Source organism: Rhinopithecus roxellana, chromosome 1, assembly GCF_007565055.1.
Source record: "Rhinopithecus roxellana isolate Shanxi Qingling chromosome 1, ASM756505v1, whole genome shotgun sequence".
NCBI lineage: Eukaryota > Metazoa > Chordata > Mammalia > Primates > Cercopithecidae > Rhinopithecus > Rhinopithecus roxellana.
The window spans coordinates 176,933,368-176,956,253 of record NC_044549.1 but is presented as its reverse complement, the minus strand read 5'-3'; the positions used below and the strand labels follow the sequence as shown (position 1 = coordinate 176,956,253).

The following is a 22,886-nucleotide window of genomic DNA, read 5'->3' as shown; positions in this document are numbered from 1 at the left end:
AATAAAGAAATGTTAAAGTAATGGGCACATTAAGGTGAGCTGAGCTTCCAATCTTCCATGGGACGAAAAACAATGAAGGCTCTCTGTTTATTTGGGTAGAATGACTTTCATGAAATAGCTTTTCATCCACTCCTCCCACTTCAGCAGAAGAGATTTTGCTTTTGTGTACAAAGCATAACGGATGCTTCCCTCCTCTCTGGGGTACCACTGCTGCCATCAGAACATATTTCACAAAAATATTAACCAGCCAAGAACATCACACACAGAAACACAGTGACCACTTCCTTTTAGAGATAAGAATTTCCTTTTGCTTAATTCATTTTCAAGGTACCCAGCTTCCTAAGGCAATTTGGCAAGCTCCAGAAAAACAAACTGAACCTCAAAAAAGCAACGAGGGCATGGGGTGGGTGGAATGGAAGGAGGTGGTGTAGCGACAACTAGGCTCTACTTTTCAGTAATTTAAAAAAGTCTGAAAGAATGGATGAGAATAGGAAGGCTTACTTATGCCTTAATAAGGGAACATTAGAATCCAAAGGGCCAGAGCAGACATGATTTATGTGCAATCTGCATGAACTGATTACTTGTAAAATACTCTGTAGCTCTGCAGATGAAACAGCTGATATGTAAAGGGCTGCATATTTAACTGCTGAAAAGCAAGCCGGCTGGCATCCACTGGGACAAAGCAGAAAAGAAATGGACAAGGAAGCTTCTAAGTGTTGGGAAGAGGTAACCCGTCGAGATGTGCACTATTACTCTCTGCAAAGAGCCCAAAGGCTCGCCAAGTCACTCATTCATGCAGATTTACTCATGCCTACTATGGGCAAAGCATTATCAGCGATTCAAACAATGTGGTCTTTGCCCTCAAGGAGGTTAGCCTACTACAAGAGGGAGGACATTCAAGCTATAACAAGATGGGAAAATGGCAGGGGCCTGGAGATGGGCTTTGCTGGACAGACTCCAAATGTGATGACGTAGAGATGGAGGCACAGCAAGAGCAAAGGCATGGAGGCAGGAAGCTGCTCCATCTGAAGGGAAAGGGCAGGCAGTGCAGTTTGGCAGGCCGGAGAGGCAGTGTGGGGTTTAGGGTGTCAGAGATCTGGGCCCACCACTAGCCCATATGGTGCCTTTGTGAGAATTCGAAAAAGGTGCCCCCTCCTCTAAGGAATGCACCCTGTCCCAGCCATGTCTTACTGAGCACAGCAAGGTCTGGATCTAAGCCCCTGCATCTCTCCTTGGAAATAATCTTTATAACTGTACGTGGCAGTGCTGCTTCAGTAGGGGGGAAGTTAAGCAAAATTGATTATGATTAGCTAGCCATATAAATAAATATGGGGGTGGAGGCAAAGATTTCTTAAAGAGGACACAAAAAGCTCTAACTACAAAAGAAAATTTTGATAATGTAGGCTATATTAGGATTTAAAACTTCTGTTCCTCAAAACACACATTAAAGAGTGAAAAGGCAATCCAGAGACTGAAATAAGCTATTTGCAATGCACTTGTCAAGTGGTGCACTGGTAAACCAGCTCTCCAAGAAAGACAGGAAACCCCGACTTGTAGTTTGCCTATTTCTATGGTGTAAACACACCCACCATGGCAGATTTCAAGCTGCCAAACATGATGCCACGGAAGGCAGAGTCGGGAAGAGATGCTAAAATCAGCTCTCAAAAGCCAGTGTGTGTTGGCTCCTGCACACTAATGCATTCATGCAACAAAGGACTCACATCCACCATGAATCAAAGAGCGCCTAACAAATTGATAAGGAAAAGATACACTACCCAACAGCAAACAGGTGGAATGCCTCAACAAACACCCATGAGGATATGCAAATGGCCAAGGAACACATGAGAAGAAGCTCAACTTCACGACTCATCAGGGAAATGAAGGGAAGACCACAGTGAGATTTAACAGGCATCTACCAGAATAGTTCGACATTTAAAAAATTGATAATACCAAGTGTTGGCAAGGATAAGAAGCAAATGAAATTCCCCTGCACTGATGGTGAGTGTGTGAATTGGTACAACCACCTTGGAAAACTGACAACATGTTGGAAAGCTGAATGCATGCCTATCCTGTGACCCAGAAATTCCTCTCCTGGGTATATACCAACAGAAATGTGCACACATGGGCATCAAAAGACACGTATGAGAATGCTAACAGTAGCATTACTCATACCAGCCCTATCCTGGAAACTGCCCAAACACCTTCCAGGGGAAGAGATAAATACATTGTGGTATACTTACACAATGAAATATTATAAAGCAATGAAAACATGGAAACTAGGATTATACACTACATCAAAGAATCTCAAAAATCAAAAAGGAGTGGGGGTGGGGGCAGCCAGACACAAAAAGTACATTCTTTCTTACTCCTGTTTTACAGAGTTACAAAACAGGCAACACTCATCTCCAGTGTTAGAAGGTGTGGTGCCGGTTACCCTTGGGAGAACAGTGACTGCATAGAGGATGAGGGGGCTTCTAGGGTACCAGCTTTGCTGTTTCTTGATCTGGGTGTCAGTTACACCAGTGTGCTCAGTTTGTGACGATTTACTGGGCTACTGAGCAGTCTCTGTATTGCTTTGTGTGCTTTCCCATAGTTATACTAAAAGGTTAAAAAATAATAAATTTGGGACCTTACAAATGCACAGATACATCTCCAGCAGTAATGTTAGGATGGAATAAAGGCAAAACACAAAATCATCTACGTACTGGGTCTCAATTCTTCTAATTAAAAACTGAAGCAACATTTACAGCAGGCATGTTCATCTGATGCTAGCTTATCCAATAAAGCCACTTGTGTATACACTACAGAGTCCTGGGGAGGAGAAAGGACTCTTCTCTCTATCAGGCTGGCAGCAGGTTCTAAAGGGTGGCAGCAGTTTCTCCATACTGAGCCCTGCTGGAGACCTTGATGGGAGCAAGGCTGAGTGAGGAGTGAATAGGCTAGCAAGCAAGGGAAGGCACTCATGCCCATACCCCTCAGACTCAGGCAGACCTGCCTTGCTCTGGAAGGCAGGGTGTTTGAAGACCTCCAAGAAGGAACCTGTTCCTCAAAAATCCTCCCACTTTTGCTACCTTATTATGTAAATTCTCATATTAGAGGTTCATTCCTTTGAATCAGAATTACCTTTCCTAAGTATCTCCTTTGAAATGACAAATATCTCCATGGAAAGGACAACAAGCTAAGCTCCTGGTAGCCACTACCACTTTAGTATGATTTTATTTTGTCTATAATTTTTAATTTATATTTAATTTATTTACAGTTTCCTTGACAGTAGAAAGGAGAAGGTTACCAGGATGAGAAGAAAGATTTGGAAAGGGTTGGGGTGGGGATCAGGAGAGTACCAAGAAGCATTAGAAAACTCTTGGGATTCACAACTTTGAGTTTAAAGTTTCAATCAGACTGTCCCAACCTTGAGGCTTCTGCCCCAGCTCATTTCAAAGGGCATTGTGCTTGATATCACAGTACATAAAGGGGCTCTGGGCAAATTATCCATGTGATCAGACACAGAATAAGCTAAACAGTATGTTAAATTCAACCAAATTTGGCTTGCAGATGCCTCCACACTTGAGTCATTACATAGGGAACTGCAACTTAGTTTAGTAGGTAAACTAAGTGAAAGCCTAACTTAGGATGTATACTTCTGTAACAAATAGCTGAGTCTCAGCCAATCACAGCAGCAGAGATGCAGTCAATCACAGGCAACGAACCCAAGCCAGCTGTCTCTGTACCTCACTTCTCTTTTCGGTACACAAAACACTGCCAGGATGTGTTTCAGGCAGGTCACTGAACCTGTTCTGGTTCTGAGGCTGCCCGATTTACAAATTTTTCTTTGCTCATTCAAACTCTGTTACATTTAATTTGTATCAAGTTTTTATTTTAATAAATACCAGCCAGCACTAAAACTGTAATATCATTGAATGCTTGAATCTCAAATTTTAGAGATTGATTTCTCTGGAGTGCGTGCAACCCTAGTTTAAGCAACTGTTTCTAAAGCACAGCCCTCTTTGGAAAGGCAGACACAGGAAGTAGTTGCTGGCCATCAAAACCTTAGTGTGAATTAGTTCCTCCTACTCTTTTGTGTAGAGGCAGCTACCCTGCTCCCTGCTACCACACCTGCATTCCTTTTGTTTCTCCCTGGATTTTGTTCCTCTCCACCAACTCCCACCCCTGTCAAAATAGGAAAGACTTTTGCATCATTCCAAAAATGTCTATAGTATGCTCAAAACAAGTCAGAAAAATCTAGCTTACAAAAAGTAGGAAAAATAAGCTGTAACAGTGACTTGCACACTATTACAGAGTTTTCTAGGCTACACTGTTTACCATGTGACATTCCCAAACCATGATCACACTAGAATCCTGCAAGAGGATGGAGGCAAAAGATAGGTATGTTGCTTTTGAGGGCAGTGGGAGGGAAGGCAGAGGAAAGGGTCTAAGGAATGGTACTGCCAGATGCAGACAGAGGACACGGATGTGCTGCACATTCCCTCACACAGATGTTCTTCTCGGTGGAAGAACATCTTTCACATGTGTCAAAGTCTCTAGTAAGGTGGAAGGTAAATGGTAAGTAGGATGGTTTTTAAATGTGGCTCCAAAATCCACTGACATTCCTCCTATTGAGCCTATTGAGAGGTGAGGTCTATATCAATTACCCTGAGTCTGGGCTCCACGACGGCTTGACCAATAGAATCTGATGGAATTTAACACAGTTCCAGTTTCTGGACCCAGCCTTAAGAAACTTGAGAACATTTGCGTGCTAACTCTTGGGGTGCCTGCTCTTGGAATCCAGCCACCACGCCATGAGGAAGCTCAAGTAGCCCCAAAGAGGGCCCCATGTGGAGAGGAACCAACAGCCAGGACCAACTTGCTGGCCATCTTGCCAGCAAGCCATGTTGGAAGTAGATCTTCTGCCTCAGTCAAGCTGCTGATGCCATGTTAAGCAAAGACAAGCTGTTTCGCCAAGCCCTGCCAAAGCTGCAGATTCCTGAGCAAAAGAAGCTACTGTTGTTGTTTTAAGCCTCTGAGTTTTGGAGTGGTTCATTTATACCATAAGCAACTTATACACCAAGTCTGCTCAAAACGACCATGGCCTGCCGCTTCCTTGGCACTTGCTGAAGGTGGCCTGCTTTTAGGGCCCCTGTTTCAGCCATTCACCCTTTGAAGGGTATTTGGGTTGTTTCTGGCACTGGCTGATTATGAATAAAGTGGCTATAAACATTTGCATAGAGGTTTTTAAATGGACATAAGTTTTCACTTCTCTATAGTAAATACCTAAGAGTGGGGTTGTTGGGTTATATGGTAAGTGCAGGGGCCCTGTTAATGAAAAAATGCTTCCCTTTAAACACACAGGATGTCCAGATACTGCCCCCACGAGAGGTGTATGGAAAGTGAGACCTCTCAAAGATCAGCTAGCCCCTGCTCAACTGGGGCATCAGCTCACCAGGTGGAATCACGCCCAACGGTGCTATTCACTGACTTTTTCTCTGGTTGTTGTTTTTGTAAAAAACACATGCTAAAAGTCACCTGTGTCTAGTGAGACTCCCCTAGTACTTCATGTAGGCTCCATCCTGCTCCCACAGCTCCACCCTTCCAAACTCCTATGCTCACCTCATATTGACACCTAATGTTGATCAGATTACCTATTTTATGTGTGAGTTCATTGTTGGATCAGCTTTGATTGACAGTTGTTCAGGCATTTGTTTCTCTTTTTATATTTTTGTCTTCTCAGCAGACATCCCTGAAACTATGTGTATAGGTCTCCCGAGCATCAAGGTACCAAGAAAAACTTTCCTAGAAGTCTTCAAAGGTAGAGGAAACAGAGGAGGCCTTTCCCCATTCCTATGGTGAAACAGTGGGGAAATAATCAAAATATACATACAGTTCCCCAGCAGAAATTGGTAAGGGTAATTAGGAACTAGATGCTTTCTAAAGAGGAAAATAAAGAAATCAGAAGAAGGTTCTGAGACCCGAACTGCAAGAAGAGGATGGTAGACATTGCAAATGATCTGGAAGCAAAGATCCCTTGAATGGTGATGTTCTGGAAAAAATTGGGGCTGAATCAAACCTTAAGTGGGATGTCTCTTTGGTACACGGTGGACCAGCTTCTTACAGGAGCTATTAGTTCCATGAGGGAGGGAGCTTATGTTCCAAATTCATTCATCCATCCATTCATTCAACTCACATTTATTAAGGTCTGCTTTGAGTCAGGCACTTGGTTAGGAAACACTAAAACTGGGAAGGCCAGGCCCTGCCTTCAGGGAGATCACAGAGACGATGACGAGATACCCATGGTGCAGTGTGGCTGACTGTTCCAGAAGTCTGGACAGAATGCGGGAGCATTCTGAACAAATCACTGTTATATAAAACACAGAGATGGGTGTGGTGGTGTGCACCTGTCATCCCAGCAACTTGGGAGGCTGAGGTAAGAGGCTCTTTTGAACCCAGGATTGCGAGGCTGCAGTGAACTGTGATCACACCACTTCACTGCAGCCTGAGTGACAAAGCAAGACTTATCTGTAACAAAACACACACATGCACACACACACACAAACACAGCACATCGCCAAATACTTGGCTCCAGAAGAAGCTGACCAGCAATGGGGCACAATGTCCTGTGTCATTTTAAATGTTAAAATGTTTAAATTATTATTTTAAAAGTATCCTAATTTGTTTCTGAAATGCTTCCCACGATGCCCATAAAAACACTGGAAAACTGCCAGGCGCGGTGGCTCAAGCCTGTAATCCCAGCACTTTGGGAGGCCGAGACGGGTGGATCACGAGGTCAGGAGATCGAGACCATCCTTGCTAACACAGTGAAACCCCGTCTCTACTAAAAAATGCAAAAAACTAGCTGGGCGAGGTGGCGGGCGCCTGTAGTCCCAGCTACTGGGGAGGCTGAGGCAGGAGAATGGCGTGAACCCGGGAGGCGGAGCTTGCAGTGAGCCGAGATCCGGCCACTGCACTCCAGCCTGGGTGACACAGCGAGACTCCATCTCAAAACAAAACAAAACAAAACAAAACAAAAAAACTGGAAAACCACTTCAAAAGGATCACCTTCTTAAAAGATTATTTTTCAGCTACAATGTAGAAAAGCCTTAGTTTAAAAGTTCATTTTTACTATCAACTAGCATGCACACATTTAAATAATGGGGGCAATAAATGTAGTTATATTTTCAAATACAAATTAGTTTCATTAAGAGTAAGCCCTCATTTGCCACACTTGCTGCTAATCTAAGGCAGTCTGTAAAGCTAATTTTAACAAATGCCAACAGCTAGTGACAAGCAACCAGAGATGGGGCAATTATATGCAATGATGCTGGATCAGCTGGCAACCCCATTTTTTATTTCTACACTCAAATTCTGTATTTGAAGACACAAGCATGTTTATTACTTCATTCAGTCATCCAAAGTAAGAACTGATCATCCAAATTAAGAAGCCTTTACATGATGACATCTCTCTAGATCCAGAAATATAAATTAAACTTAAAAATGCAGTAGAGTGTTCAGATGGTGTCAGATTTTTTGCTGTCCTGCAACAGAGTCTAAGAAACTCTAAAATGTACCGGTTGAAAGTGTTCCTGATCCAATGTCAAGTGTAAAGAACAATCTATATCAAACCGTATTAATGTATGGTATCGCTTTTTAAAAGTGCTTGTGTATTTGTTTATAAAATCCTTATTTTTGAAAAACTGGCAGTTCATAAACCACCTGTTAGCAGAACTTTTTTCGGGGTCATGACACTATGGGCTACATTTTCAAGTTTTCTTTGTTGAGCATGCATTATTTTCATGGTTGAAAACAATCGGGGCACTCTGGGAGGCCGAGGCAGGCGAATCACTGGAGCCCAGGAGTTCAAGACTAGCCTGGGCAACATGGCAAGACTCTGTCTCTACAAAACAATTTTAAGAAGAAATTAGCCAGACATGGTGGCATGCGCCTGTGGTCCCAGCTACTCGGGAGGCTGAAGAGGGAACATTGCTTGAACCTAGGAGGTTGAAGCTGCAGTGAGCCATGATCTCACCACTGCATGATTGTGCCACTGCACGCTACTGCCCAACCTGGGCAACAGAGTGAGACTTTGTCTCAAAAAGAAAAGAAAATAAACTAAAACACTATGGATATCACAGCCAGCCTCTAGGACCGTCCTCAATGATCCTCCTGGTATTCACACCCTTATGTGGTCCCCTCCCACACTGAATAGGGCTGACGGGCGTAATCAGAAGAATATGGTGGAAATGAGTGTGATTTCCCAGACTAGGTTGTAGGAAACATTGTGGGTTCTACCTCGCTCTCCCAGATCTCTCGTTCTGGGGGCAGCCAGCTGCCAGGTTGTGAGGACACTCTATCAGCAGGATGAAGTTCCACTGCAGGGCAATGAGGCCTCCTGCCAACCATCAGCACTAACTCAACACCCATGTGGAAGTAGATCCTACAGCCTTTGGCCCAGCTGACATCCTCACTGCAACCTCATGAGAGATCCTAAGTCAGAAGCACTCAGTTAAGCCACTTCTGGATTCCCAACTCAGAGAAACGATGCAAGATAGCATGTTTGTTGTTTTAAGCCTCTAGGTTTTAGGGCAATTTACCACCCATCAATAGATAATTAATCCAGGCAGTTCATGTTAAGAGTCTTGCTCCTATATGAGAAGTGGCATTGTGGAGTGGTTGAGAGCTGACTCTTCAGCTGCCAAGTTTTGGCGTAATTTGTGACACAATAAAAGATACCTAATAAGAGTGGTGTTTGCATTATAAGAAGAAAACACTTGCTTACCCCCACTCCTCCAACCCCCACAACCTACCACCATCTCAGTCCGTCTCAGGAGGGGTCTGAACCCGAGTCCATCTCTGCTCTGCTGCTCTCCAGCCACCCTTCGCTAAAAATAGCTCCCTCTCAGAACCTGCTACTCAACATGTGGACCTCAGACCAGCAGCAGCATCCGGGCTCTTGTTAAAAATGCAGAATCCCAGGCCCCATCCCAGACCTGCTGAATCAGAATCTGTATTTGAGCAATAAGTGATTCCTTAAAGTTTGACTCACAGTACAGTTTGAGAAACGCTGGGCTGTGGCAGTGGCTCTTAATCTTGACTGCACTTTGGAACCATCTGGAGAGCTGTGAAAAGCCCTGATGCTCAGGCATTTAGGGGTGGGGCCAGAGCACCAGTATTTTGAAAACCCCCAAGTGATGCTAACATGCAGGCAGGGTTGAGCATCAGTGCTCTAGGAGTAAACCCAGTCCTTTCCCACTCCTAACCCTCTCTAATCTCCTAATAGCCAGGAATCAACAGGGCCCAGGATCTCTCCTACAGCCTCACATCCAGGACTGAGAACCACAGTTCAGAGCTCAGCCACACTGATCTGCTTAGTTCCACATCCCTCAATCTCCTGAATCTCTTTCTACCTCAAACACCCCTTCCCAGTCTCCTCTGCCATCCTCCCAGGCAAGCACAGGCACCTCCTACATTTCTGTCCTCCTCCATCCTCTTGCCTCACTTTTCCAAAATTATTTTAATTATAAACCACTTCAAACATATGGAAAAGTACAGAAAATGAGATGTCTATGGATCCACCACCTGGATTTAACAAGTGCTTACATTTTTACCTTATTTGCTTCAGATATTTTATTTTTGGATAAATAGACTTCTTGACACAGTCCTCACGCCATTCCCTTTCTCCCTATCTTTCTATCCCTGTGTGTACTCTTTTACAATCTATATATAACATATAACACCCAGAACAACATATGGCAGAGATTCTGAGGATTTCTCAGTTTGTAGTGCCCTTAGTTCCTCTGTACATTTTTTAATGGCACACCCTAGATTTAAAAAAAGTATCCAATAGTTTCTTTTACTAAGTAGTTAGGTCCAAACAACTTAATACTTATTCACAGCCTAACAACAGTAGCCTTTCAAAAAAATTAGCACACATAAACTGAAAGAAGAAATATTTTTTCTTTCATTCTTAACTAACCACAATCACTCACTAATGGGATGTGTGCATCTGTTGGACACTGCGCAACTTCTCAAAACTTGGAACCACACTGAACACCACCACCCTGATTCCCACTTCCACGCTGATTTTCTTAGCAACTACCCAAAATGTAGCTTGTAAAGATATGACATCATCAAGAGTAATGTGGTACTGTCAGATGTTGATATTGCAAAGTGCCTCAAGCTAGTACTTAGCGTGGCATCTGACAGATGTTAAGTATTGCTGCATTTCCCTCGAAAATGTGAAATATCCCTTGGCCACCCTGTGCATTTGCTGCAGTGCTTTGGGGTATCTTAGCCCAGAATTTGGGAACCACCAATATAGAATTATGTATGTTCAAAAAAGTTACTTACATGCTATTGTCTCTCCCTTAGCACTCACACTCCCTCTCTCACCCTAACTTAACCTGCTCCAGGCAAGAGCTCCCCAGTCTCCTTCCCAGCCTGTCTGTCTTCTCTCCAGCCGCAGGCAGACATCTCCAAGAACTGTTTCAACACTTCCACCTGGAACTTTCTCTCTTCACCTGAGACTTTCTCAGCACTTCTGGAAGAATATGCCCCACAGAATGCAGCACCTTGCCCAACAAGCCTGCTCTTTCTCCTGCATCTCTCATCTCTGGGTAATACCACTGCCCTCCTAACATGCAGGCCCAAAGCCCCAGTATCAGCCTGCTCCCGCCACCATCCTCAACCTGACATTGGCCCACCAAGAACTGGTGGATGCTATCCATCCCCCCACTTTATTCTCCAAACCAATCTGAAATCTCAAGAGCAACCAATGCTTTCCTGGAATCTGGCTCCCCCCTCATCCATCTAATTCCTATCTCCAGCTTTTCCCACCTTAACCATTTTATACCACACAAGTGGCTCAAACAGCATAATCACATCCGCTGTGCAGCTCGGAGTCCTCAGCCTCAATATCACTCAACCCTCCCTCCTTTCCAGTCTTACCTCCCATTGTTTCCCTTCACAGTTGACCCTAGAGTCAAGTCAGGCTAAGCTACTGCAATCTTTTGTACATCCTCAGAACTCTCCAGGCACTACCATTTTCCTCCAGTGAACTTCCACCTGACATTGCTTTCCTGTACCTCTCATCCTCTGTATTAATCAGGGTTCTCCAGAGAAACAGAACCAGTCAGATACGTGTGTGTGTGTGTGTGTGTGTGTACGCCCAGATAGAGAGAGACAAATAGAGGTATTTATTATAAGGAATTAGCTCATGAAATTGGGGGGCCAACAAGTTTAAAATCTTCAGGGAAGGCCAGAAGGCTGGAAACCCAGAGAATAGTTGATGTTGCAATCTTGAATCCAAAGGTGGTCTGGAGTCAGAATTCCTTCTCGTGGATCTCAGTATTTTTTCTTAAGGCTCTCAACTGAATGGATGAGGTTCACTCACATGATGGAGGGTAATCTGCTTTACTCCAAGTCTTCTGATTGCAAAATTTATCATGCCTAAAAAATAACTCACAGCAAAACCTACACTGGTGTTTGGCCAAAAACTAGGCACATAGCCTAGTAAAAACTGACATAAAATTAACCATCACACTCCTTCAAGGCTGAGCTCTAACAGGATTGCCACTTTAGGCCATTGATTCATCCAATAAATAAGTAATGAGCACTTACTATATGCAAGGTCCTGTTCTAAATGCTAGTGATACCAAAGTAAAATGAAAGGGATTCACACAATAAAAGAACAAGCCTGCCCTCGTGGACCTTACCTTCAGAAGCCGAGAAACAGGCAATAGACAAACAAATAAAAATAATACATGAAATTCCATTTTTAAAGTATGCCAACTAGAACAAAAATAATGCAGCAGGGAGGTGTAGCAATCACAGGAGGAGGTACAATGTTTTAAATAAGGGATCCAGAAAGGCCACACCCAGAAGGTGACGTTTAAGCAAAATCATGAAGAAGGCCACAGAGCAAGCCGCGGTATAAGGGGGAGGGTGGGCTAGGCAAGGCAGTGGCAGGTGCAAACAAGCTGGAGTGTGGCGCCCCCGGGAGGCTGACCGGACCTCGGGGTGAAGTCAGACAGGGCTTGGGAGACAGAGCGCAGGCCTGGCCGGGCCGTGAGCACTTCAGCTTTATCCTGACTGATCTGGAAGCCTCTGGAAGGTTTCGAGCTGAGGGAAGACATCAATTACTCTAGCCATGACAGACCATGAGAGCGGAGAGCCCAGATGACAGTAAGTAGACGGGTGAGCAGTGGTCAAATTCTGTATATGTTTTGAAGGTAGAAAACGGGATTGATTGATGATTTAGAAAAAGGGGATGAGCAAAAGAGGGCATCCAAGGCACCGCTAGGGTTGGTCACCAGGACCTGCAAGGCTGGAGTGGCCATCTTCTGAGATGGGTAGAGGAAGCCAGGAGTTAGCCATGTTAACTCCATCCAAGCAGAGGTGTGCAGTGGGCCACGGGATGTACCATTCTGAGTTCAGAGGAGAGCTCCACAGCACTTGGTAATGCCTCATCTCCCCACATGACAGTAAATTTCTGGAAGGCAGCAAGCAGGTCTTCTTCATCCCCAACAGCAGCTATTCCAATGCCCTGCCCATAACAGATACACAATAAATACCTACTTAGCAGCATCTTTTGGGAATAGGAAAGACACTTATCTGGTACAGGATGGTAAAGGGCATTTGGAATATTCCCTGTGTGGCTCTCAAATTCACTTTCTTAACAGTACAGCACAGGGGTTGGTCATACAGGCTCTGGAACCAGACTGACTAGGTTCAAATCTTGTGCCCTTATTTCTTACCTGTGTGACCTCAAGGAAGCCATTTAACCTCAGTTTTCTCATCTGTAAAATGGGGACAACTGCAACATCTACTTCTAGAGTGAGGACTAAATAAGGTAAGGTGAGTTAATATTTAACAGGGCTCAGAAGAGCTCAGACACATAGAAAGAGCAGTATAAATATTAACCATGTTAGTCCTCTACTAGGATTACCTGTTGCCCATTATGAAGATGCCTTTGGACCTATTCTGGCCTGTATTCATGATTATACCACACTGAAAAGGGCACACTGAAAAGCGTGTCATAAGACGCTGGAAAATCCCAAAAGACCTCTCTGAATTAAAGAAGTGTTTAAACAAACAACCTGATTTCTTGTGCTTTATATTTCCAAAATTTGCTAATACATGATATGATCAGGTTCCATTAACCAGAGTCTATGATTAACCAAATCTCTTCCTACCCAACTTTCTAAGTAAAATCTATTACAACAGTTCCCCCAAATCTGAGGAACTTGAGCGCTATTCCATAAAAGTTGAAGGATTCCTCAGGACAAAGGGTAAAAGGCAAAGTAGGGAGTTTCAAAACACACACACACACACACACACACATATACATACATACACACACACACATACACACACGCGCACATCCACAAACACGCACATACATACACACACAATACACATAAACATACACACACACACTCATACACATACATACACACACACACACATACACATGTACACACATACATACACATATACATACACACACATACACACACACATGCACACATCCACATAAATATACACACAATACACATAAACATACACATACATACACATACACACATACACATACACACAAACATACACATATACACATATGCACGTACATACACATACACACACATACACACATACATATACACACACACACACACACAAATGAAAGCTGATAGGCCCCCATAAAGAATAAATTCTAACCCTCAAGGAGGTCTCCCTATGGAACAACAAGATGGGACATTTCAGGTGTAAACGCCAGAGAAAGCTGTCAGTGAGGTGCATCTGGCTTCCTGGCTGAAGAAGTGTGGAAACCTCCAGTGCGGGATCTTAAAGTAGCATAAGAGTTTGTCGGCATCAAACAACTGAGCCAAGCATAGCTTATATTGATTTCCCCCTTCCGGCTGGACTGGCTGCTTGCGGACAGCTGAGGAGTGCCTTCCTCTCTTCTGTGAGGCTGGTTCTGGAGTACCGTACACCACAGCAGAGGCGACAGCCCCAGGACCAGTCCTCCACTGTCCCATGTAACTGGGACACCAAAGCTGCCAGCCTTCTCCATCACTCCCTGCACCCCGGAGGCAGGTCAAATCCAGGAAAACCCCAAATGAAGCTTTCAAGTACCCCAAATGGTGTCTCCTCCGTCTCAGTCCTGGCAGGTAGCCATCGCTGCAGAATGTGACCTGATTTTCCAGCTCTTTTGGTTCTGGCCCACTGAGAGTGATTTTTCCTCCTGAATTCAGCCCAGGTAGGGAGTAAGTCACACAATTGCATATTTAAAAGCTGAACGGAGTTCTTATTTGGAGAGCAAGGAATTAGCCGGGTTCAAGCAGTGGCCATCTCTTGCCTGCTGTACCAATCTTTTATGAGAAAGTGTCTTGATAAAATATGCAATGCTAATAATGAAAGCCCCTTTGGGGCCCAGGAGAAAAGGGAGACTCAAATGTATGTCAAAAACGGAATGTGAATGGGAGGAAAGATCACATGCACGCATGCACATACACACCTTTAAAAGGTAAACATAAAAGCAACATCTGGCTAAATGTATCCCTTTGTCAGTGAAAAATAGCATAAGCCCTAGCCAAGTGTGTTACCAATTCTTAAACCGAAGGGTAAAAAAGAAACACTTACTATAGAGCAGCACTATCAAACAGAACTTTCAGCAATGATGAAAACACTATCTGCGCTAACCAATTCAGTAGCCACTAACCACATGTGGCTCTGGGCCACTTGAAATGTGGTGAGTGAGACTGAAGAACTGAATTTTACATTTTCTTTTATTTTAATTCATTACATTTAAATGTAAATAGCCACATGTAACAAGGGGCTACTGTATGGAACAGTTCAGCTGGCAACATCTTTCTGTTCCTTCAATAAAATTGTAATCCTAATCAACCAATAGTATTTTAAATTATCATCAAAATCAGTATAAGCCCCTGGCTATGCCAAACTCAGTAAGCTTAAGACAAAATGAAAACAAACAACAACAATGACAAAAAACTAAAGACAATGATTGCTGTGCATCATTTCCTGTAACTCTGTTCTGATTATCTAGTTTACATTTCTGTTATACTATGCCTTCGTGTATTTGGAAATCCGTGATTGTAGACAGATTTTGCCTTCAAAAAACCAGAATGTCACAGTCTCTTCCCTTAAGGTCTTAGAAAAATGAAAACGTGAACCTAGGGAAAGTTAACCTCGCAGGCTTCAGTTTCCTCAGGGCTGAAGTGAAGATAATGTAAGTACTCGCCTCTCATGAGGATCAAATTCAGATAATGTGTGCAAAGTGTACAACAGCGCCTGGCAAAGGGTAAGCACTCAGCAATTGGCAGCTGTAATTATGAGTATTTTATTAACAATACTAAAATAGGTAATAAAGAGAACAGTGCTAATACAATGGAAGTTTACACTGAGCAAAATTTTCCTAGGCCCAAACCCTTTGAACGTGTTTTCCAAGCTATGGTAAAGTGCCCTCTAGTAAAATACATCTTGGGGCCCTGACAATCTTGACACCCACCATCAACCTCCAGAGACGCCATCACCCAGATGGGTATCACGAGTCACGAAATCACTCAGCCCATGTTTACTGTGCCCCTACCCTCTGGCAGGCACTGCGTAGGCTTTTAAGGAGGAGGGAACAGTCCCCAAACACAGTGCAATGTCTCAAGACTCTGAGCTGTCTGCCACCTGACTCCCGCAAAGCTTGGTCAGCACTGGGACACCTTGATGAGATGCAAAAAAATGCATCCTGGGGTCCCACTCAGACGGAAAGGTTCACTTCCTATTTCCTAGACCAGCCAAGGGCAAGCTTTGGCTGCTGGCACCACAGAGAGGGACTGAGTTATTAGGGGACCTGAGGGGCACAGGCCCATTTTCTCGGCCAGGACAATAAAAGAGGTGTTGACAGGCCACGTTTCTCACTGAGAGGCCAGATCACTTTCACAAGAGAGTCATTCTCTGAGTCTTCACAAAGCCAAATCTGACCTGCCCCTCAAAACAAACACAACTCCTTTTAATAGCCGGCTGTCCAAGCCGGTGAAATCCAAGGGGGATCTCCACCAAGTTAATATCAACCATACCAACAGACCAGAAATCCCCCGGGAGTCTCTAGGCAGAAGCTTAGTAAAATTCTGTAGGGCTTGGGGTTATTTTTCTTTTTATAGAAAGCACTCAATCAATCTTCTTTCACAACCAAGGGTACATTCCCCTATGGAATTCCCTTCTCTGAAAATCTCTAAAAATAAAATATTCATCTGATCGTCTGCAATGATTTAAGCTTAAACCCATTTACAGGCAGAGTCAGGACTTCCTATGGCCCCTCCACCTATAAAAACATGTTCCCCACTGCCTCAGGTTCCCTCTGGCCCCAGAAGAATACTAGTCAAACCATGCTCTTGGCTTTAAGATAGGAAAGACAGGGTTGAAGTATCTGGAATCTCATACTCATATTCTTTGCTGGTGAGAGTATAAAATGGTATAACCATGTTGCGAAAAGGTCTGGCAGTTTCTTATCAGGTTTCCATATACCTCCTTTCTGACCCAGCAGTTTACTACTAGGTGTTTACCCATGAGAAATGAGAACACATGTCCCTAAGGAGACCTGTACACAAATGTTCACAGCAGCTTTGTTCACAATAGCCAAAGAAAGAAAGAAAGAAACTAAAAGAAAGAAAGAAACTAGAATAATCCATGTGTCCATTAACAGAATATACAAACAAACTGTGGAGGAGACATGCTCCAGAACATAAGTCAGCAATAAAAAAAGACCAAATCATGGATACGACATGGATGAATCTCAAAAACATGGTGAGCTTTACACAATACTGTAGAATTCCATTTACAGGAAGTTCAAGAACAAGTCAAACTCACCTATGATGAGATATAGCAGCGGTTGCCACTGAGAGGGTGAGGGCAGAGAATGACTGAGAATGAGGATGAAGGCACTTACTGGGGTGACAGTAATATTCTCTGTCTTGATAAGGACTAGGGTTACACAGGTGCATGCATCTGTCAAAACATTATGCAAATGGTACTCTCCAGATTTGCACATTTCACTATATGTATATAAATTTTATCTTAAGGAAACCATGAACACATATTGAAGTCTAAATAGTAAAATGTGTACTAAAATGTTTAGGAATGACCTGTACCAACATCTGTAATTTACTTTAAAATGCATAAAACAATCAGCTGGACTTATGGATGGATAGAGGGATGGCTGGATGGATGTGTAGTTAAGCAAAGATGGCAAAATGTGAATTAGACTCTAGGCGTGTATATTTAGGTGGTCACTGTTCTTGCAACTTTTCTTATCTTAAAAAATGGGATGGGGATAGAGTCACAGTGTCCTCTCCTTAGTCCACCTAGTTAGAAATTTGGCAAAGCACCGATGCCCCACCAAGCCATGGGACCACATAGTTTCAATTCTGCTGAAAAGAGAAGACTGGAAGAACACAAGTAGCTTTACAGGAACTCACATCACTCATGCCAAAGATTTTCTGCTTATTTCCCTACAGACAAAGCAATTATTTGAATGTAAGCCAAAAATTCCTGCTCAAGAGGGAGAAAAGGAACTCACTGACTTGTATTCCCAATTTATTATCTTTCAATTCCTGTACCAGATCTACTAGCGAACTGCACAACACTCCACTTCCATTTGCCCCATGTCCATACAGCCAAAAAGCAAACAAAGAAAAACCAAGCCAGTGACTTGATATACAAATGCAGCCAGAGGATGACGTGCCAGCTCTGGGGCTTTGAATTACTCAGGCCGGCCCGAAACCCCACTGAAGGCAAAAGAGGATGTAGAGCTCAGCCTGAGGTTAAAGTGATTTCACTGAGGTTAGCGCACACGCACCAAAGAGCCCCAAACAGCTTGCTTCGTAACCCCTCTGTGGGGTTTGGTGACATCTGGGGTCACTTGAACTTCGTTGGGATTCAGCTGTTCAGAGGTACAAATTAGGAATCCCGGCAGCAGGGGGTAAGGGGGGAGCAGAGTGGCCCTACCCACAGGCCCAGAGGTCGCTCACATTACACCCGGCTTCCTTCCTGGCAAGGCCTTACTTATCCTGAGATGACACACGACGGCAGGGGTTGGAAGATGCCTGGTCTAATTGAGCGCCCAGCTCCTGAAACAGCTGTACCGACTACAAGGGTTTCAGCACATGAGTTGCTGGAAACTGGGGTGGCCACTGACAGAGATGGAGTCAGACTTTTTTTAAAAAAGTACTTCTTGTTTGTTTGTTTTAAGCCCCCAAAGAAACTCACTGACACCACCCAGCGTCCCAAGGGATCACCCACAACCACACAGGGCAGCTGAGGGCAAGCGCAGAGGCACAGAGAGACAGCAGGGAGCGCGCCTGGGTCTACAACCTTGGCCTCCACGCGGTTCTTGCTGCCAAAGGCAGCGACACCGGAGGTGAAGGGCACTAGCCCTGGCCTAGGACTGGGGTGCGCGTGCCTGACAACGGGGCTTCCTGAAATACACAACCACCTCCTCCTCGTCCAGACCCATATCCATCCTGACGTCCCTTGAGTCTAGAGAAGTGGGTTAAGACAAGGGAAGAAAATCTCTTACAGAAGAGGAGATGCCGGTTTTCAGTGCTGGGGACTCTCCGCACCCCGCGTCCCTGTGCTTCTAGTGGTTCCGGCGCTTCCTCGAAGCGCGCGGCATGTCTGCTCTTACCGGTCCAGCACCTCTGTCCCCAGAGCAAACCCACCTCCTAGGGCACACGCTGAGGGGCAGTCAGGCACCGCCTCCACCCCGCCCCACCCCAGCCGCGCGCACCCCTGAAACCTGGACTCCGCGACCAGCTCCCGCCTGTTCTTTTCCGAGGACCCCAGCGGCAGTGTGTCCTGGACCCACCTGTAGCCTCGAAGCTCCCCCACCTCCGCGTCCTTCCTAGGCGCTTCTGAGCCTGCAGAGCCCACGACCCCCAACAGGCTGCTCCGGAGTGCCTCTCCCTACATCGCTCCAGGAATGACTCCCCCACACCCGCCCTCCTCCCCCAAAAAAGTTGGCCCAAGATCCAGGCGTCCCATGGATCAGCCCAGGTCTCCATCCCACGCGGGCCAACGGGGGCTGCTCTGGCAGCTCCGGAGCCCCGGCACAGAGCAACCTGCAGGGAGGCGCCACGCGGGGTTCCCACTATCCGCCAGGGACCCGGTCCACAGGGCCAAACGGAGGGGTCTGTGCCGGTCGACACCCCAAGCCCTGTCGCGCCCCCACCTACCGTATGGGACCGGCGGAGGAGAAGGCGCGGGCGCGGGCGCGGGCTCCCTGAGACAGCGTGTTCCGTCCCGGGAGGAAAGTTTGTGCCATACAGAGGAGGCGGGGAGGACGTGGGCGCCGGTGGGTGGAGGCGGGGGTGGCGGCGCCGCGTGCTCTTATGTCTGTCCCTCCGGCGATCGGTGCGTCGGTCCCTCCCCGGAGCCCGCGGCCGCCGCGCTCTCGCTCGCTGCGCCCAGCGCCCGGCGCGCTCCGGCTCCAGCCCCGACGCGCCCCCGCCGCCGCCGCCGCCGCGCGTCCGCCGGCTACACTTCCTCTTCCTCTGAACTCATGTGCAAAATATGCTGCGCTGCATCTTCAGGGAAAGCCTCGCGGCCCCTGACAGCAGCCGCTGGAGCCGTGGGCCCGCCCAGCTCTCCCTGCGCCCCCTCGGAGTTCCGCACGGTCACCTCCACGCGGCCGAGCTGCAAGCGACCCTGGCAGCCTCAGAACCCAGGGGTCAGGGGCACACCGATCCTCCCTCCCAGCTCCTCCTAATCAAGGTTGTGGGCTGTCAGGAGAGTGCCTGGGAGACTAGGATCCCTCAAGATTTGAGCCGGGATGCTGAAAGGGCGACTGCCATTAAGGTGCTGATGGCTGGGGGTGGGGTTGGGGCAGACTTGAGAGAGGACCATTTCTCGATCCCATTCCACAGGTGGGAGCATCCCCAGACATCTCACGTGATGCTGAAAGTATCTCTTGCAAGTTAGTGCTTCAGGGAAGGGTAATGCCACTGTCTCCCTTGCCATCCCCTGGTCTACCTACTTAAGATGTCCAGAGGTTTGAGAAGATCTGGAGAATCACCTTGAGTGGCAACTTGAGGCACCTGAGGAGAAAATTATATAAAGAATGAATGAAGCACCAGTAAACCAGGCTGCATTCATAAAGTGAAGATATGAGGCAAGGAGCCATTAGAAAATATTTTCTTCCTAAAACTAAACCAAGCAGAATTACAGTGTAGGGGTTAAGAGGGGGAACCCTAAAGTCAAATGGTCAGGGTTGGATTCCTGGCTTTGGTACTTATTGGCTGTGTGACTTGGGGTAAGTGACTTAACTGCTCTGGGCCTATTTGTCACATGGCACTTCTTCATGGGTTATTATATGTAAAGTGTTTAGGAACCACTCTATAACTTAGCTATTATCATTGTATGAGGGACTAGAACAAGAAGGGTGTGATAATCTAATTAATTATCTCCATTTTCTAACTGGGCAAAGAAGGCCCTGTGTGGGCAAAGTGAAGCAGTGGAGCCCACAGGGTGGAGGGCTGGTTTTGGGGCCCAGCAGTGTTTCCCTGACGTCCTTCTGGTACTAATGACATTCTTCCAGCAGGTAAGGAAGCACTATTTTGTTTTCAGGGACTCTTCCTGTTACCACATCTTCTGAGATTTTCTTCCTTGTTTTCTCTTTCCATAGGCTTCCTAGTTGTGTTTTGCTCCCCTCCCCCACAACACTGTTTTGTTTTTATTTTTTTCTCCTTTCCCTTTCCACCCCACCTTTTCCTGGTGTCACACTCACCACCACTATCCCCAATGTCCCCCATTTTCTCCCCTACACTTGAGCTTGCCACATGAAAGAAAATAAGACAGGTGACCACCCAAGTCCAAGTTCAAACAGTAGAGAGTGGGGATATATGTTCAGGGACATCAGCAGAGGTTGTGAACACCCATTTATGAAGCCAAAGGGAGGGGTCTTCATGCTATCTATCTGCCCGAGGCCTTGAATTGCTGCAAATCAGGGTCCATCCGAAATCTTTCTGATCCTTTGCTGGTCCCTAGGCCAGAGAAAGAAAATAAAATTGATACAGGTATTAACTGGTAGGCATTTAAAAGAAGATAAAGAAAAAAGGAGGATGGGGGTGGGGGAGTGCAGCATAACCTAGTTGCAGTGTGGTTGATTTCTTTTAAGCAAATCATTTTCATTCTCTGAAACTTTTCTACACCATTGTGTTTTTTGTGCTGTTTTGTTTCTTTTTAAGACACCAGTCCTTGAAGTTAATATGCTATTCTGATTGTTTCCATTTTCTTCCACTCACTATTTTCCTGAGTACTAATAATCGTGGGCAAATGTCTTAAATGACTTTTTTCGCTGCTTGGATCTGCATTTTTTAAGGGTTTTCTAGAACTCCTGATCTTCTTGATATTCTGATGCTTCCTACTGGCACACAGTAGGTGTTCAGTAAATATGTGTGGAATGAATGGATGAGCCAATAGCATCCAGATCTTTTAAGGCTCTTCTTAACCTGCATTCAGCAATTATCCAGAGTGTTCCAATTCTCTTTCACCTGGAATATTTAATGAGGAGCCAAATGTTGGATTCACTCTGTAGAGAGCTGCCTGGATTTTCCACTTGACTGCCATGGACTGGCCAGCCATGGGAGAGACCCTGGGCAGCTGGGTCTCACCTCTAACTGACCTTGCCTACCCAGCCCCAAACCCAAAGATGCTGGGACTGTATCCTAGTGGGTTACCTTGGCAACCTCACAATGTCATCTGTTAGAATGTCCTAGGGCGGCAGCTTTTAATTCTATCACAGCGGTCTCATCGGGGGTCATGTAATAGTGCTGTTTTTCCTCTGCTCACACTTCCTCCCCCTGTGATTTAACACTAAGTACTCGGAGAGGAGCTGAACACGGGAAAAATCAAGCTATTACTGCATGACAGGTCACAGATGGCCCCAGAACTGGGGTCCCGAGTGTTCACAGTCAATAAGACGCAGGTCCCAAGCTAATGGGGAAGCTGGATCTCCTCACACCCCCTGTGGAAAGAAGAGGAGTTAAGCCAGCCTAGGCAAGTGTAAGAAGCTGCCATGGCCAGACTGCACAATTCTTGTAAAAGCTCAGTTAAAGGAGCCCCCCGCTGGAGTAATTCTTTCTTGGACTCAGCAGCACCACCCCACTCTGGAGATGATTAAGGCCATGGGTACCAGCAGTCGGAGCAATTTTGCTGCATCCTAACTACGCTGAGGCTTGGAGGGAAAGAGAATCCCAGCTAACCTATTCTGCTCACCTTCTTCCCACCTGACCCCATCCCCACAATTTCATTCACTTAGGTCCACCCTGCTCCTAACTTAGCCCAAAATAATTCAATTCCCCCTCTCTGCAGAGAGTAATCACAATTCATAGCAGAAATGGATCAAACAAAAGCTTTGGAACCTGAAGAGCTATTGTTCTAATTGTTTATTTACAGCACCATGAAACCCAGACCTTATACTCGCCAGTTGATCAGCAGAGTTTCAGGGCTGGCAGGAGACAGAACTAGACTCATCTATGCCCTGGAGGTGCAAGAACTATTCATCTTTATCATCACAGTTAATATTTTAAGTGGGTTTGCAGCCATAGTGAGCTCACAGTTTGGTCAGCTGCTCTGTACTAAACAGTTAGAAGAAGCTGGCCCTGCATCAGGTGACAATCGTGCCCGTAAGGAGCCACGGTGGCAGAGGCCTGAGCTCTGTGCCCCAAGCCAGTGGTTTTGGAGGAGCCCCCTGCCCTTTGTTCATGGTGACAGGCACAGCCTGCACAGGCATGCCCCTAGGAAGACCATGGCACCCTTGGCCACGTTAAAGCAGAGCACACTTGTGCCAGTGTCAAAACATGCTTTTGACTCCCCAGTACAGTGGAGAT

General features: G+C 45.7%; 1 protein-coding gene across 6 annotated transcripts in view; it reads right to left on the bottom strand.

Annotated features, from left to right (window-relative positions):
• RFTN1 (raftlin, lipid raft linker 1) overlaps nt 1-19,781 on the bottom strand; it is a 209,168-nt gene extending 189,387 nt beyond the window's left edge. For 3 of the 6 annotated variants that reach the window (XM_010377152.2, XM_010377151.2, XM_030933480.1), the window contains exon 1: nt 19,233-19,781. The gene's annotated coding sequence lies outside the window, so the exon portion shown is untranslated. Of the gene's footprint in view, nt 1-16,869; nt 16,888-18,577; nt 18,713-19,232 lie in introns of those variants that run through there. The other 3 variants (XM_030933486.1, XM_030933468.1, XM_030933474.1) reach the window with 3 other exon arrangements.
• Between the last annotated feature and the right edge of the window lie 3,105 nt (nt 19,782-22,886).